The 18,367-nt window shown below is 43.2% G+C and overlaps 1 long non-coding RNA gene across 21 annotated transcripts in view; it reads left to right on the top strand.

Moving 5' to 3' along the window:
• The window catches only part of LOC109495577, an 83,835-nt gene that overhangs the window by 22,815 nt on the left and 42,653 nt on the right, over positions 1-18,367 (top strand). The window lies entirely within an intron of this gene.

Raw genomic sequence — 18,367 nt, forward strand, 5'->3', positions numbered from 1 at the left:
CCATCTGCAATTCCTTTCATAAACTTTCTATAGTTTTCAGTGTATAGATTTTTCAACTATTTGGTTAGATTTATTCCTAGGTATTTTATGGGTTTTGGTGCAATTTAAAATGGGATCGATTCCCTGATCCCTCTTTCTCTTGCTTCATTGTTGGTGCGTAGGAATGTAACTGATTTCTGTGCATTGATTTTATATCCTGCCAGTTTGCTAAATTCCTGTATTATTTCTAGCAGTTTTTTGTTGACTATTGTGGGTTTTCCACATAGAGTTTCATGCCATGTATGAAGAGTGAAAGGTTGAGCTCCTCCTGGACGATTTGGATGCCTTTTATTTCTTTGTGTTGTTTGATTGCTGAGGCTAAGACTTCCAATATTATGTTGAATGCCAGTGGCGAGAGTGGACATCCTTGTCTTGTTCCTGACCTTAGGAGGAAAGCTCTCAGTTTTGCTCCTTTGAGGATGATATTAGCTTTGGGTCTTTCATATATGCCTTTTATGATCTCGAGGTATGATCCTTCTATCCCTACGTTCTTGAGGGATTTTATCAAGAAAGGATGCTGTATTTTGTCAAATGCTTTCTCTGCATCTATTGAGAGGATCATGTGGTTCTTGTCCTTTCTTTTATCGATGTGATAAGTCACATTGATTGTTTTGTGGATATTGAACCCGATTTGCATTCCAGGTATTAATCCCACTTGGTCGTGGTGAGTAACGTTTAAATGTATTGTTGGATCTGGTTGGTTCATATCTTGTGGAAGATTTTTGTATCCATGTTCATTATGAAAATTTGTGTATACTTCTCCTTTTTAGTGGGTCTTTTTCTGGTTTTGGAATCAAGGTAATGCTGGGTTCAGAGAAAATGTTTGGAAGTTTTCCTTCCATTTCTTTTTTTGGGACAGCTTCAAGAGCATAGGTGTTAACTCTTCCTTAAATGTTTGGTAGAATTCCCCTGGAAAGCCATCTGGCCCTAGGCTCTTTTTCTTGGGAAATTTTTGATTACTAATTCAATGTCTTTACTGGTTATGGGTCTGTTCAAATTTTCTATTTCTTCCTGTTTCAGTTTTGTTAGTTTATATATTTCTAGGAATTTGTCTCTTTCTTCCAGATTGTCCATTTTATTGGCATATATTTGCTGATAATATTCTCTTATTATTTGTATTTCTGCTGTGTTGGTTGTGACCTATCCTCTTTCATTCGTGATTTTATTTCTTTGGGTCCTTTCCTTTTTCTTTTTGATCCAACTGGCTAGTGGTTTATCAATGTTATTAATTATTTCAAAGCACAAGCTTCTGGTTTCATTGATCTATTCTACTCTTTTGTGTGTGGGTGGAGGGGGGTTATTTGTTGTTGTTTTTTTTTTTTCTGTGTGTGTTTTTGTTTTTGTCTTCAGTTTCGATAGCATTGATTTTTGCTGTAATCTTTATCATTTCTTGTCTTCTGCTGGTTTTGGTTTTATTTCTTGTTCTCTTTCCAGCTCTTTAAGGTATAAAGTTGGGCTGTGTATCTGAGACCTTCTTACCTCTTTTGGAAGGCCTGGATTGCTATAAACTTCCTCTTATGACTACCTTTGCTGAATCCCAGAGGTTTAGGGGTGTGGTGTTATCCATTTCGTTGGCTTCCATGTACTTTTTAATTTTCTCTTTAACTTCTTGGTTCACCCATTCATTCCTTTTTTTTTAATTTTATTTTTTATGTTTTAAAATTTACATCCAAATTAGTTAGCATATAGTGCAACAATGATTTCATGAGAATATTCCTTAATGCCCCTTGCTCATTTAGCCCAACCCCCTCCCACATCCCATCCAGTAACATTCTGTCTGTCCTACATAGTTATGAGTCCATTCTGTTTTGTCCCCCTCACTGTTTTTATTTTATTTTTGTTTCCCTTCCCTTATGTTCATATGTTTTCTCTCTTAAAGTCCTCATGTGAGTGAAGTCATATGATTTTTGTCTTTCTCTAATTTCACTTAACATAATACCCTACAGTTCTAACCACGTAGTTGCAAATGGCAAGATTTCAGTCTTTTTGATATATATATATATATATATATATATATATATATATATATATCTCATATATATATATACACATATACATATATCACTTATATGTATAAGTCATGTATATCACTTATACATAAAATATATATATATCTCACATATATATATACACACATATACATATATATATATCACTTATATGTATAAGTGATATATATCACTTATACATATCTATCTATATCTATATCTATCTATCTATCTATCTATCTATCTATCTATATCACTTCTTTATCCATTCTTCCATTGGTGGACATTTGGGCTCTTTCCATACTTTGGCTATTGTTGATAGTGCTGCTATAATCATGGGGGTGGTGCATGTGTCCCTTCAAAACAGCACACCTGTATCCCTTCAATAAATGCCTAGCAGTGCAATTGTTGGGTCGTAGGGTAGTTCTGTTTTTAGTTTTTTGAGGAAACTCCATACTGTTTACAGAGTGGCTGCACCAGCTTGTATTGCACCATTCATTCTTTAGTAGTATGTTCTTTTGTCTCCAAGTGTTTGTTATCTTTCCAAATTTTTTCTTGTGGTTGATTTTGAGTTTTATAGCATTGTGGTCTGATAATATGCACGGTATGATCTCGAACTTTTTGTACTTGTTGAGGGCTTATTTGTTTTCCAGTATGATATCTATTCTGCAGACGTTCCATGTGTCCTGGAGAAGAATGTACATTCTGCTGCTTTAGGATGAAATGTTCTGAATATAACTGTTAAGTCCATCTGGTCCAGTGTCTCACTCAAATCCATTGTTTGTTTGTTGATTTTCTGTTTAAATGATCTTTCTGTTGTCATAATGGGGTGTTGAAGTCCCATACTATTATGGTTTTATTATCAATGAGCTTCTTTATATTTGTGATTAATTGATTTATATCTTTGGGTGCTTTCACATTGGGAGCATAAATGTTTACAATTGTTAAGTCTTCTTGGTGGGTAGACCCCCTCAATTAAGATACAACACACTTATTCATCTCTTGTTACAGTCTTTATTTTGAAGTCTAGATTGTCTGATATGAGTAAGGCTACTCTGTCTTTCTTTGGCTATCATTAGCATGATAGATGGTTCTGCAGCCCCTTAATTTCAATCTGAAGGTGTGTTTAGGTCTAATATGGGTCTCTTGTAAACAGCATATAGATGGATCTTGTTTTTTTCCCCACCCTGTTACCTTGTGTCTTTTGATTGGAGCATCTATGCCATTGACGTTTAGAGTGAGTACTCACAGATATGAGATTATTGCCATTATGTGTCTTGTAGCGTTGGATTTTGTGGTGGTATTTGTTTGTGCTATCCAGTCTTTGGTACTTTTGGTGTTTTTTTATTCTTTTTTTTTTTTTAATCTTTTCTCCCCTCAGGGAGCCCCCCTGAAAATTCCTCGAGGAATTGCTTAGTGGTCACGAACTCCTTTAAGTTTTATTTGTCTGGGAAACTTTTAATCTGTCCTTCTATTTTGAATGACAGATTTGCTGGATAAGGAATTCTTGGCTGCATAGTTTTCTGATTCAGCACATTGAGTATATCTTGCCACTCCTTTCTGGCCTGCCAAGCCTCTGTTGGTAGGTCTGCTGCAAACCTGATCTTTGTTGTCTTCCCTTGTTGGTTTAAGGACTTTTTTCCCTTGCTGCATTCATGATTCTTTCCTTGCCTGAGTATTTTGTGAATTTGAATATGATATTCCTTTTACTGGTGGATTTTTGTGGAATCTTATGAGAGTCCTCTGTGCTTCCTGGACTTTAATGTCTGTGCCTTTAACTAGGTAAAAAATAAAAAATATCCGCTATGATTTGGTGACTTAACACTTCTACCCCTTTGTCTCTCTCTTCATCTTCTGGGAGCCCTATGATTCTGATGTTGTCCTTTTTAATGAGACAGGGTTAGGTGTAGGTTGAGGGTTATGGTTAGGGTTAGACTTAGGACCCAGGATGCTCCGGCCACTGAAACCCCAACAGTGCACTTGTCTCCATGAAGGGCTGAGTGGAGTACACAAGGGAGGGTACCAGTCAGGATTAGTCTTTGGGTTCCAAGACCAGACAACTGTATGGGACGTTCTTCAGGTAGGCCTCAGAAATACTCTCTTGTAGACACACTCACGCTTTGGAAATCACATGGTGATGTTTCAGGTTCCATGCCAAGTGTTTCTGCACCTATTTTCGAACCCGTGTGCGTGTTGTAGTCAGACTTTGGAATTGGGTCCCATGGGGAGAGAGCCATAGCTATGGTTAGGGTTCGGACCAGGGACATCGACAGGGCTGAGGCGACACCAGTATCATGAATTCCATGGAGGACTGAGGTGACGGCACATGCACAGCTGTGGGCCTGCTGTAGAGTTAGTGTGATAGATAGGGTTAGGAGCAGGTTGAGGGCTAGGGTTAGGATTACGGTTAGGGTTAGGGTATGTCCCAGGAGACTCCAGGCACTGACCCCACATCAGAGCAACTGTCTCCCCGAAGGGCTGAGTGGAGTACACAAGGCAGGATGCCGGTCAGGATTAGTCTTTGAGTTCCAAGGCCAGACAAATGTATGGGTCACCCTTCAGGGAGGCCTCAGGAATCCTCTTGGGCAGCTGCAGCCAGGCCTTTGAAAGGACATGGTGATGTTCCAGGTTTTTTGCTGAGTGATTCTGTACCACTTCATGCACCCAGACACGTGGCGTTTTCAGACTTTGGTATTGGGTCCCCATGGGGAGAGACCTTAGCTAAATTTAGGGTTTGAATGAGTGACATCACCAGTGCCGATGCGAATCCAGTCTTGTGATCTCCATGGAGGGTTGAAGTGAGGGCCCTTGCGAAGGTGCAAGTCATGAGTAGGCTTTGAATTGAGATAGGGTTAGGGATCTGTTGAGATTTCTGGCTAGTGTTAGGTTAGGGTTACTTCCCAGGGGGATCCAAGCGCTGACCCCACAGCAGTGCAGTTGTCTCCCTGAATGGCTGAGTGAGGGCACAGTGGATTGTGCTTGTCAGGATTAATTTTTGGTTTCAATGTCCAGACAACTGTATGGGCCACTGGTCGGGTAGGCCTCAGGAATTCTCAGGGGCAGCTACAGTGGGGCTTGGAAACAAGACAGTGATGTTCCAGGTTCTATGCCAGGTGATCCTGCACCGCTTCAGGACCCCAGGCACGTGGGGTTGTCATACTTTGGTATTGGGTACCCATGGGGAGAGAGCCTTAGCTAGGGTTAGGGTTCGATCCAGGGACATCGCCAGTGTTGACGAGACCAGTCTCGTGACCTTCCTGGAGGGCTGAAGTGAGGGCCCATGTGACGGTGCGCTTCAAGTGTAGGGTTAGAGTTCGAGATAGGGTTTGGGTTCGCCTGAGGGTTCTGGTTAGAGTTTCTGTTAGGTTTAGGTGTCAGGAGCCTCCAGACACTGAACCCAAGGTAGTGCAGATGTTTCCCCGAAGGGCTGAGTGGAAGACACAAGGGAGGGTGCCGGTCATGATTAGCCTTTGGATTCTAGGCCACACATATATATGGGCCACCCTTCGGGTAGGCCTCAGTAAACCTCTCTTGCAGCTGCAGTCACCCTTAGAAAATGACATACTGATGTTCCACCTTCCATGCCGAGTATTTCTGCACCGATTCTTGAACCCTTGAGCAGGCTGTTGTCAGACTTTGGAATTGGGTCCCCATGGTGAGAGATTCTTAGCTAGGGTTAGGATTCGGTCCAGGGAAATAGACCCAGCTCAAGCGACTCCAGTTTTGGGATCTCCCTCAAGGGCTGAAATGAGGGCACATGGGAGGGTGCATGTCAAGTGTATGGTTAGTGTTAGAGAATGGGTTAAGTGTAGGGTGAGTGTTACGATTAAGGTTATGTTTAGGGTTAGTTTTAGGTCCCAGGAGGCTCCAGGCACTGACACCACAGCAGAGCCTTTGTCTCCCCAAGGGCTTAGTGGGGGACACAAGGGAGGGTGCTGGTCAGGATTAGTCTTTGGGTTTCAAGGCCAGATGAATGTATGGGCCATCCTTCGGGTAGGCCTCAGGAATCCTCTTGTGCAGATGCAGTCGCGCTTTGGAAACGACTTGGTGATGTTACACGCTCCATACCGAGTATTTCTGCACCGATTCTCGAACCTGTCTGCGTGGTATTGTCAGACTTTGGAATTGGGACCCCATGGGAAGAGAGGCTTAGCTAGGTTTAGGATTGGGTCCAGGGAAGTTGCCAGGGCTGAAGCGACACCAGTGTTGTTAATTCCATGGAAGATGAAGTGAGGGAAAATGTGTGGCTGTGAGTCCGCTATAGAGTTAGTGTGCTAGATAGGGTTAGGTGTAGGGTGAGGGTTATGGTTTGGGTCATGGATAGGGTTTGGGTTAGGTCACAGGAGACTCCAGGCACTGAACACACAGTAGACCAGTTGTCTCCCTGAAGGGTTGAGCACACTACACAAAGGAGGGTGCCGGTCAGCATTAGGCTTTGGGTTCCAAGGCCAGAAAAATGTTTTGGCCACCCTACACGTAGGCTTCAGGAATCCTCTCATGCAGCTGCAGTCGCGCTTTGCAAATGACATGGTGAATTTCCATGTTCCATGCCGAGTATTTTTGCACTGATTGTCGATATCATGTGTGTGCTCTTGTCAGACTTGAAATTTATTCCACATGGGGAGAGAGCCTTAGCTAGGGTTAGGGTTCGGTCCTGGGAAGTCACCAGGGCTGAAGCGACTCCAGTTTCATGATCTTCCTAGAGGGCTGATTGAGGGCCCATGCGAAGTTTCAGGTGAAGTACAGGGTTAGGGTTAGAGATAGGGTTAAGTGTAGATTGAGGGATATGGTTTGGGTTACGGTTTTGGTTAGGGTTAGGTCCCAGGAGGCTCCAAGCACTGATTCCACAAGAGTGCCGTTGTCTCCCTGAGGGGCCAAGTGGTGTCCCCAGGGAGGGTGTCAGTCAGGATAAGTCTTTGGGTTCCAATTCCAGACAAATGTATGGGAGACACTTCCGATATGCCTCAGGAATCCTCTCGTGCAGCTGCAGTCGTGCTTTGGAAATGACGTAGTGATGTTCTACATTCCGTGCAGAGTATTTCTACACTGATCTCGAAACCGTGTGTTTGCTGTTGTCAGTCTTTGGAATTGGTTACCCAGGGGGTTAGCGCCTTAACCATGATTAGGGTTAGGTCCAGGGAAGTCGGCAGGGCCGAAGCGACTCCAGGTTCGTGATCTCCCTCGCGGGCTGAATTGAGGGCCCAGCGATGATGCGGGTCAAGTGTAGGGTTAGAGTTCAAGATAGGATTAGGTTTCAGTTGAGGGTTCTGGTTAGGATTACGTTTAGGGTTAGGGTTAGAATTAGGTCCCAGGAGGCTCCAGGCACTGAAAGCACAGCAGTGCAGTTGTCTCCCCGCTGGGCTGAGTGTACAAGGGAGGGTGCTAGTCAGCATTAGTCTTTTGGTTCCAAGGCCTGACAACTCTATGGGTCACTGGTGTAGTACCCTCAGGAATCCTATCAAGCAGCTGCAGCCAGGCCTTAGAAATCACATGGGGACCTTCCAGGTTCTATCCCGAGTTATCCTGCACTGCTTCTGGAGCCCAGGCATGTGGTGTTGTCAGACTTTGGTATTGGTTCCACATGGGGAGAGAGCCTTAGCTAGGGTTAAGTTTCTGTCCCTGGACGTCGCCAGGTCTGAAGCGACTCCAGTCTCAAGATGTCCCTCCAGGGATGAAGTGAGAGCCCATGCGATGGTGATGGTCAAGTGGAGGGTTAGTGGTTGAGATAGGATTAGGTTTCGCTTGAAGGTTCTGGTTAGGCTTAGGTTTAGGGTAGTGTTAGGACCCAGGATGCTCCAGGCGCTGAACCCACAGCAGTGCAGTTGTCTTCCCAAAGGAATAAGGTGAGGGCACATGGTAGGGTGCTGGTCAGGATTAGTCTTGGGCTTCCAATACCACACAACTCTTTGGGCCACTGGTCAGTGAGGTCTCTGGAAACCTCTCGGGATGCCGCAGCCAGGTCTTTTAAAGGGCATGGTGTTGTTCCAGGTTCTATGCCGAGTGATCCTGCACCGCTTCTGGACCCCAGGTGCGTGGTGTTGTCACACTTGGTTTTGGGTCCCCATGGGGAGAGAGCCTTAGCTAGGGTTACCTAGGGTTAGGGTTCGGTCCAGGGACATTGCCATGGCTGAAGCGACTCCAGTCTCGTGATCTCCCTTGAGGGCTGAAGTGAGGGCCCATGCGACGGTGCGGGTCAAGTGTAGGGTTAGGGTTACAGATAGGGTTAGGTGAAGGGTGACGGTTATGTTTAAGGTTATGTTTAGGGTTAGGGTTAGGTCCCAGGAGTCTCTAGACACCCCACAGAAGAGCAATGTCTCCCCAAAGGTCTGAGTGGAGTACACAAGGGAAGGTGCCGGTCAGGATTAGTTTTTGGGTTCCAAGGCCAGACAAATATATGGGCCACCCTTCGGTTAGGCCTAAGTCCTCTAGTGCAGCTGCCATAGCTCTTTGGAAATGACGTTGTGATGTTACATGTTCCATGGCGGGTATTTCTCCACCGATTCTTGAATCCGTGTGCATGCTGTTGTCAGACTTTGGAATTGGGTCCCCATGGGAAGAAAGCCTTACCTAGGGTTAGGGTTCGGTCCAGGGACATTGCCAGGGCCAAAGTGACACCAGTGTTGTGAATCCATGGAGGGTGACGTGAGGGCACATTCTTGGCTCTGGGTCTGTTTTAGAGTTATTGTGATAGATAGGGTCAGGTGTAGGGTGAGGGTTAGGGTTAGGGTTAGGGTCAGGGTTATGTCCCAGGAGGCTCCAGGTACTGAACCCACAGCAGAGGAGTTGTCTCCCTGAAGGTTTCAGTGGAGTACACAAGGGAGGGTGCCGGTCAGGATTAGTCTTTTGGTTCCATGGCCAGTCAAATGTGTGGGCCACCCTTCTGGTGGGGCTCAGGAATCCCCTCGTACAGCTGTCTCCCCGAAGTTGTCTCCCCGAACGGCTGAGTGGAATACACAAGGGAGGTTTCCAGTAAGGATTTGTCTTTGGGTACAAAGTCCAGACAAGTGTATGGAATGCTCTTCGTGTAGTACTCATAAATCCTCTGTTGTAGCTGCAGTCGTGCTTTGGATATGACATGATGATGTTCCATGTTGTGTTGAGTATTTCTGCACCGATTCTGGAACCCATGTATGTGCTGTTATCAGACTTTGGAATTGGGTCTCCATGGGGAGAGAGCCTTAGCTAGGGTTAGGGTTCGGTACAGGGACATCACCAGGGCTGAAGCGATACCATTCTCGTGAATTCCATGGAGGGCTGAAATGTGGGCACATGGGCGGGTGTGGGTCTGGTTTAGCGTTAGTGTGAGAGTTCGTGTTAGGTTTAGGTGTAGCGTTAGGGTTACGTTTCTGTTTATGGTTGAGATTAGTTCCCAGGAGGTTCTAGACCCTGAACCTACAGCAGTGCAGTTGTCTCCCCGAAGGGCTGACTGGAGTGCAGAAGGAAGGGTACCAGTCAGCATTAGTCTTTGCGTTCCACGGCCCCACACCTATATCCCCACTCTTTGATAGGCCTCAGGAATCCTCCTGTGCATCTGAAGCCCTGTTTTGGAAATGACATGGTGATGTTCCACGCTTCACACACAATTATCCTGCACCGCTTCTCAACCAATTGTGCCTGCTCTTGTCAGACTGTGGAAATTCGGTCTCCATATGCAGAAAGCCTTAGCTACAGTTAGGGTTTTGGCCAGGGAAATCTCCAGGGCTGAAGTGACACCGGTCCTGTGATCTCCCTGAATCGATGATATGAGGGCACATGCATGGTGCGAGTCAGGTGTAGGGTGAGTGTTAAAGATGAGGTGAGGTTTAGGTTCACGTGTATACTGTGGGTCACTGTTAAGATTAGGGCTTGGTCACAGGAGGCTCCTGGCACTATACCCCCAGTAGGGCCATTGTCACCCTACAAGGCTGAGTGGAGGGGTCTAAGGAGGGTCCCAGTCAGGCTGAGTTTTGGGTGCCAGTGCCACTCCTCGGTTAGACCTCAAGAAGTCCCCTGTGGAGCTCCTTCTGGTCTTTGGAAATGACATGATGATGTTCCAGGTTCCATGCCACGTAATCCTCCTCCGCTTCTGGGCCCCATGTCCGTCATGTCCTCAGACTTAGGAATTGGGTCCCCATTAGGAGAAAGCTTTTGCCAAGGTTAAGGTTCGTTCCATGGATGTTGCCAGGGCCAAAGCGACACCAGTGCCATGATCACCCTGAGGGCTGAATGAGGGTCCATGCGCGGGTGTGGGTCATGTGTAGGGTTAGGTTTAGAGTTGGGGTGAGGTTTAGTTTGAGCGGTATGTGAGTGTCACAGTTAAGGTTAGGGTTAGGTCCCAGGAAGCTCCAAGCGCTGAACCTCCGCAGTGTAGTGGTCTCCCCAGAGGATTGTGTGTGGGCCTCATCAGAACGGGCTGTTCAGGCTTAGTCTTTGTGTTCCAGGACCAGCCTCATGTGTGTGCCATCTTCAGTTGGTCCTCATCAGCCCCCTTGTGCTGCTCCATGCGGGCATTGGAAACGTCATGATGATGTTCAATGTTCCATGTCAAGTATTTCTGTACCGGTTTGGGCCATTTGTTTGTGGTGTTCTCAGAGATAGGAATTGGGTCCCCATCTAGAAACATCCTTAACTAGGGTTAATGTTCTGACCAGGGACTTCACCAGTGTGGATGTGACACCATTCCTTTGTGTCGTGTGCGTTGGGTTAGGGTTTGGGATTGGGTTTGGTGTTAGGGGTTAGGGTTATGGTTAGGGTTGGTGTTAGGGGTTAGTGTTAGGGGTTAGCGTTAGGTTTATGCATTAGGATTATGTTTAGGGTTATGGTTAGTGTTTAGTGTTATGGTTAAGGGTTAGGGTTTGGAGTTAGAGTTAGGTTTAGGCATTAGGTTTGGGCTTGGGTTAGGCTTAGGTTTAGGGTTATGGTTTGGGTTTGAGAGTTAGGGTAATGGTTAGATGGTGGGGTTAGGGTAAGTTGATAGCATTAGTGTTAGGGTTTGCGTTAGGTTTGGGATAAGGTGAGGTCTAGGTCTAGGACTTGGGTTCGGGTTATGGGTGTGGATATTCAATTAGCGGTTAGCGTTAGGGTTAGTGTTAGAGTTTTATGGTTAGGGTTAGGGTTAGTTTTAGGTTTTATAGTTTTAGGGTTATCGGGTAAAGTTAGAGTATTAGGGTTAGGGTTTTAGGGTTAGAGTTATAGGGTTAGGGTTAGAGGTTTAGGCACAAGGTTACAGTAAGTTTAGGGTTTGTTAACTTTCTCAGTTCGGTAGGGTTAGGTTTGGGTTTAGGCGTAGGGGTAGCGACAGGGTTTAGTCTCAGGGTTATGTTTAGGGTGAGCTGTTATGTTTAGGTGTTGGGATTTGGGATAATGTTAGGGTTAGGTCTAGGGCAAGAAGTAAGTAATGTTTGCACTCCCACTTGGAGCGGGGAGATGTTTATGTGTGGACACCGCCCTGCATCTTGGAGGGAGTGTGTTCATTTTTTTCGCCCCTGTCTCTCTGCACTGGAGTTTGTTTTTGCCTTGCCCCATTCTTGCTTGTCTCTGGAATGTTTCACACCGCGACCCTGCCTCTCTCGGTATGATAGGATTTCATGTATTGCCTCATCCGTTTTTGATGCATCGGGTGCATAGTTTAATCTCTATATCATTTTTTTATTTTAATTATTTTCTTCATTCTGTCCTTTGTGAGTTTTGTTTGTTGTCTTTTTTCTGGTTTTTATTTTATAAAATTATGGAGTTTACTTCAGTGCTCTTTTTTTTTTTTTCCTGAGGCAGACTTGTATTGTTATAAACTTCCCTGTTAGAACCAGTTTTCCTGCTTTACAGAAGTTTGGATTGTTGTGTTTTCATTTTCATTTGTTTCCATGTTTTTTTGGATTTTCTCTTTGATTTGTTGGTTGAGCCATTGATTGTTTAGTCGCATGTTATTTAACTTCCATGGTTTTGTGCCTTTTCCAGATCTTTTTTCTTGTTGTAGACTTCTAGTTTCATAGCATTGTGGTCTGAAAAGACACATGGTATGGTGTCGATCGGTTTGATTTTGTTTTGGCTTATTTTATGACCTAATATTTTATCGAGTGTGGGGAATTTTCTATGTGCACGTGAAACGAATGTGTATTGTGCTGTTTTAGGATGGAATGTCTAAAATATATCGGCTAAGTCCATCTGGTCTCCTCTATCATTCAAAGTCTCTACTTCCCTGTTGATTTTCTGATGGAAATATCTCTCCATTGATGTCATTGGGGTGTTAAAGTGCCCTACTATTATTGGATGACTATGAATTCTTTAGTTTTGATCTGCTTTGTGTATTTGGGTGCTCTTAGGTTGAGCGCATATATGTTTACAATTGTTCTATCTTTTTGTTGCGTTGTATCTTTTATTATTATAGTGTCCTTCTTTGTCTCTTGTTACAGTTTTATTTTTAAATCTATTTTGTCTGATAAAGGTACTGCTACTGCAGATTTCTTTTGAAACCTTAGTTCTCTAATTTCTCTCTTGTAGGTAGAAGATAGATGGGTCCTATATATTTACTCATTCTATCACCCAGTGCCTTTTATTATGAATACAGAGAGCACAGGCATGGGAGGGCGGGGTGGGGGGAATGAGGGAAGAGAGAGATAGAGAGAGAGGGAGAGAGAGAATGAGAATGAGAATGAATCCTCACCAAGTTCCATGCTCAGTGCAGAGCCCAGTTGGGACTCAATCCCATGACCCTGCGATCATAGCCTGAACCGAAATCAAGAGTCGAAATCTCAAGCGATTGAGCCATCCAGTTGCCCCTATCTGTCACCCAGTGCCTTTGATTTGAGCATTTATTCTGTTTCTATTCAAAGTAATTGATAGACATGTACTTGTCCTATTATTACTTGATATTGGTTATTTCTGATTTTTTCTGATCCTTTGTTCTCTTTCTCTTTTTTTGATTTGCTGGGTTTCTTCACAGTTTCACAGTTGAAATTGTTTGTCTTTATACTCTGCATATGTACTAGTAGTGTTTGATTTGTGGGTATTATTAGGTTTGTACCTAACCACTTCTGCATATAGGAGTCTATATTAAGTTGATAGTTGTTTAAGTTTGAACCAGTTGTTTACTCCTCTCCTCCCTGTGTTGTAGCTATGTAGTGTTCCTATTTCGAAACCATTCATATTGTGAATACCTTGACTGATGTTTTACAGATATACTCATTTTCATTGCTTTTGCGTTTCACACTTTAATATTGTCACTTTAGGTGTTTCTTTCCCACTTAAAGAGTCCCCTTTAACATTTCTTGCAGGGGTGGTTTGTTGATTGTGAACTCGCTTAGTATTTATTTGGGAACCTCTTGATCTTCCTTCCATCTGAATGATAGTTTGCTAGATAGACTCTCTTTGGCTGCAGATGTTTTCCATTCGGCACCTTTACCAAACTGTGCTGCTCACTTACCGTTTCAAAGTTTCTTCTGAAATACATCCAGTGATAACTTTATGGGGTTTCCCTTGTAGGTAACTGTCAACTTTTGTTTTCTTGCTGTGAAAAGTTTTCTTTATCACGACATTTTGGGTTTTAATTACTATACGACTTGCTTCTGTTGAATATAATGGGGGTTCTTTGTGCCTCCTGCTCTGGATCTGTTTCCTTCCGCACATTAGGGAAGTTTTCATTTATTGTGTCTTCAAATAAATTTTCTGGTTCTATTTCTCAGAATTCTCAGAATGAGAAATAGGACAGGAAAGACCTATTGAAGCTTCTCTGATGAGTCACTGGATTTGCATGCGTGGAGGATAGATTTGAGACTCAAATGAACAACCTACCTTTAACTTCTAAGAACTAGAAGAAAAAAACAATCTATGCCCAATGTTCTCAAAAGGGAGAAATTAATCCATATGAGAGTGGGAACCAATGAAACAGACCATGAAATCAATAGAAAACATGAAGAAGACCAACAGTGGGTTTTCAGAAGAGTGAAACAAAATTGTCAGCGCTATACATAGACTATGCTAAGACATAAAGAGGACCAAATTCAAAAGAATTATAAATAAAAGAGAAGATACTATGCCTTATACCAAAGAAACATAAAGCAGACAAAGTGGCAACTATGGCCAAATTAGAGTACAGAAAACTACCTACCTAGAAGAAATGGATAGGTTCTTAGAAACACACAACCTACCAAGATTGTATCAGGAAGATATAGAAGGTTTGCACAGACCCATTAAAGGAAGACTGTATCAATACAAAAAGATAACCAATGTAAGTAAATTGAATCAGTAATCGAAGTTCTGCCAAGGAAGAAAACCCCAGGACCAGGTGGATTCATTGGTGAATTTAACCAAACGTTTGTAGAAGAACTAACAGCAGTCCTCTCACTGATTCAAAAGGAATGAACACCACCAAACTCATTTCATGAGACTGGAATTACCCTGGTAAGAAGCCAGAAAGGATACTACCTGAACAGAAATCTATAGGCCAGTATCCTCGTGATGAATATAGATGAATAATTCCCAGTAACATGCAGGCAAACCAAATTCAGGATCACATGAAAAGAATCATTGACCGTGATGAAGGGTTTTTTTCCTGTAAAGGCAGGATGTTTCAGAAATGCAAATCAATAAATGTGATCCCTCACAAAATTGAATGAAATAAAAATCAACCAGAAACCAGACTCTTAACTATAAATAGCAAATGGAGGGTTACTATAAGTGAGGTGGGCAGGGGCATGGGTTAAATGGGTGATGGGCTATGGAGGGCGCTAGCAGTGAGGATCACTGGGTGTTGTATGTAAGTGATGGATGACTACATTCTATACCTGAAATTAACATACACTGTATGTTAACCAATTGGAATTTAAATAAAAACTTGAAAAAATAAATACTAAAGAAATGCATACATAAATTTAAACTAAACTAAATAATTTTATTTTATTTTATTTTTTTTCAATATATGAAGATTATTGTCAAATTGGTTTCCATACAACACCCAGTGCTCATCCCAAAATGTGCCCTCCTCAATACCCATCACCCACCCTCCCCTCCCTCCCACCCCCCATCAAACCTCAGTTTGTTCTCAGTTTTTAACAGTCTCTTATGCTTTGGCTCTCTTCCAGTCTAACTTCTTTTTTTTTTCCTTCCCCTCCCCCATGGGTTTCTGTTAAGTTTCTCAGGATCTACATAAGTGTGAAACCATATGGTATCTGTCTTTCTCTGTATGGCTTATTTCACTTAGCATCACACTCTCCAGTTCCATCCCTGTTGCTACAAAGGGCCATATTTCATTCTTTCTCATTGCCACGTAGTACTCCATTGTGTATATAAACCACAATTTCTTTATCCATTCATCAGTTGATGGACATTTAGGCTCTTTCCATAATTTGGCTATTGTTGAGAGTGCTGCTATATGAACATTGGGGTACAAGTGACCCTATGCATCAGTACTCCTATATCCCTTGGGTAAATTCCTAGAAGTGCTATTGCTGGGTCATAGGGTAGGTCTATTTTTAATTTTTTGAGGAGCCTCCACACTGTTTTCCAGAGTGGCTGCACCAATTTGCATTCCCACCAGCAGTCCAAGAGGGTTCCCGTTTCTCCACATTCTCACCAGCATCTATAGTCTCCTGATTTGTTCATTTTGGCCACTCTGACTGGCGTGAGGTGATATCTGAATGTGGTTTTGATTTGTATTTCCCTGATGAGGAGCGACGTTGAGCATCTTTTCATGTGCCTGTTGGCCATCTGGATGTCTTCTTTAGAGAAGTGTCTATTCATGGTTTCTGACCATTTCTTCACTGGATTACTTGTTTTTCGGGTGTGGAGTTTGGTGAGCTCTTTATAGATTTTGGATACTAGCCCTTTGTCCGATATGTCATTTGCAAATATCTTTTCCCATTCCGTTGGTTGCCTTTTAGTTTTGTTGGTTGTTTCCTTTGCTGTGCAGAAGCTTTTTATCTTCATAAGGTCCCAGTAGTTCATTTTTGCTTTTAATTCCCTTGCCTTTGGGGATGTGTCAAGTAAGAAATTGCTACGGCTGAGGTCAGAGAGGTCTTTTCCTGCTTTCTCCTCTAGGGTTTGGATGGTTTCCTGTCTCACATTCAGATCCTTTATCCATTTTGGGTTTATTTTTGTGAATGGTGTGAGAAAGTGGTCTAGTTTCAATCTTCTGCATGTTGCTGTCCAGTTCTCCCAGCATCATTTGTTAAAGAGACTGTCTTTTTTCCATTGGATAATCTTTCCTGCTTTGTTAAAGATTAGTTTGCCATATGTTTACAATAGCATCAAAAACAATAAAATTTATTGGAATAAATTTAGCCAAGGAGGTGAAAGATCTCTACAGAAAACTACAAAACCTGTGTGCAGAAATGGAAGAAATTCAATTTGCATGGAAGAAACAGAACACACAAGTCAGTGAAAAGCCACCCCATGTCCATCTGAGGGAGGAATTAATACAGATACAATGTCCATACTACTCAAAGCCCTCTAGAGATTCAGTGCTATCTCTATCAAGACTCTGATGCAATTTTTATGCAATTAGAAACACATACCCTCAAATGTATTTGGAACCACAAAAAGACCCAAAGTAGCCAATGCAAGAAAGGACAAAATAGGAGGCATCACACTTCTTGATTTCAAGTTTCATTCTAAGACAAAGAAGTCACTGTTATGTCACTGGCATAAGCACACACACAAGACAATGGAACGGAAACTGAGAGCCCAATCTAAACCCATGCATGCACAGTCAACTCGTATTTGCCAAGGGAGTCAAAAATACACAGTGGAGAAGAATAGTCTCTTGAATAACTGGTGCTGGGAAAATTGGATATTCACATGTATAAGAATAAAGGTTAGCACCGTATGTTACACCACTCCCTAAAGACTGAAAGGAAGAAACAGAGAGAGATGTGGTTATAGAGAAACAGTGACAAAGAGGAAGTACAAAGAGGAAGGTAGACACCTGCTCGAGGTATGTGGATGGTGTTAGATGCGTCAGGGGAGAGGGGATGTATGAGGTGGCTCTGAGTGCTGGGGCAGAAAGGGCTTGTATCATGGGCACCAGAGTTCCATGACCCCAAGACTCCAACATCCCTGGGTCCAAGCTCTGCAGAAGCCATTGGAATTGGACAGATGGGTATCCCTCATTTCTTCTGGAATTGTGAGGCTCAGCCTCATGTTCTGTCATGGAGAGGGATGTCTTGAGGGAGATTGTGCTGCTCTTTGGCAGGTATACTCCAAGTCTGCCCTGTGGGGAGGTGTCCTGGGGCCATCTCTCTCACTGCCCCAGGCCCTGTTGGATTTCCCCCCTCCCCCACCAGCTGGCCTTCCTCAAGTTCTGAACCCAGGCATCAGGCATCATGTTGTCCCCAGGTCCTTAAGTCTGTACCTGGCAGAGGTGGACTGCTGATATTGATTAAAAAAAATTGACAATAAGGTCCATATCCTCCCTCTGGGACTAGCGGTGTGCATCCCAATCGTGGGTTGCTATCCTCCTGTCCACAACTAATCTGAGGATTCCAGAAGGTAGGTGAACACTATAAAACACTCTAGTCTTCTCTTACATCAAATTCAAAGACATTTTCTTGTCCCAACTTTCTTTTAATGCTGAAGAGATGGCAATTAGTAATTGAAGGCATAATGGTCCTATAGGATATTTACCTATATGACTGGTGGACATTATTTCATCCATCCGTGTCCCTAAAGCACATTTCATTGGAAATATTAGCCAAGGATACATACTGTAAATTCACAACTGATGTGTAGCTCCCTGTAAGTTGCATTCTGACCTTGTCACATATGTGTCATCAAAGATATTATTAGTGACTTTTCAGATAAGCTCTCCACATCAAGATGGTGATGTTAGAGAATCTGGTATAAATGGAATTTCACATATTCCAAATTAGGAATTATTTTTCATTTTTAATGTTTCTTTTTTCTTTTTTTGAGAGAGCCCGAGCTGGGGAGGGGGGAGAGAGTGGGAGATACCGAATCTGAGGCAGGCTCGAGGCTCTGAGCTCTCAGGACAGAGCCTGACGCGGGGCTCAAACTCATGGACTGCAAGATCACAACTTGCGTCAAAGTCGGACGCTTAACCGACTAAGCCACCCAAGGGCCCCAGGAATGATAGTTTATTGGCAAAGAAGGAGAAATTAAAAATAGTGTAAAGGATGTCTATTTTTAATTGAAATATTGTTCACACATTTGTTGTATGAGTTTTAGGCATACATTGTAGTCATTCCATATGTCTATGAATTATATTGTACTTAAGCACAAGTGTAGCTATCCTGTGAAAGCATGCAACAGTATTATTACAGGATTGACTCCATTCCATTGGCTGTCCCTTGTATCCCTAGGACTCATTCATTCCATAGCTGTCGCCGGTATCTCTCTCAAAGGTGTTCATT

This window comes from Felis catus (assembly GCF_018350175.1).
Source record: "Felis catus isolate Fca126 chromosome D2 unlocalized genomic scaffold, F.catus_Fca126_mat1.0 chrD2_random_Un_scaffold_45, whole genome shotgun sequence".
Taxonomy (NCBI): Eukaryota; Metazoa; Chordata; class Mammalia; order Carnivora; family Felidae; genus Felis; species Felis catus.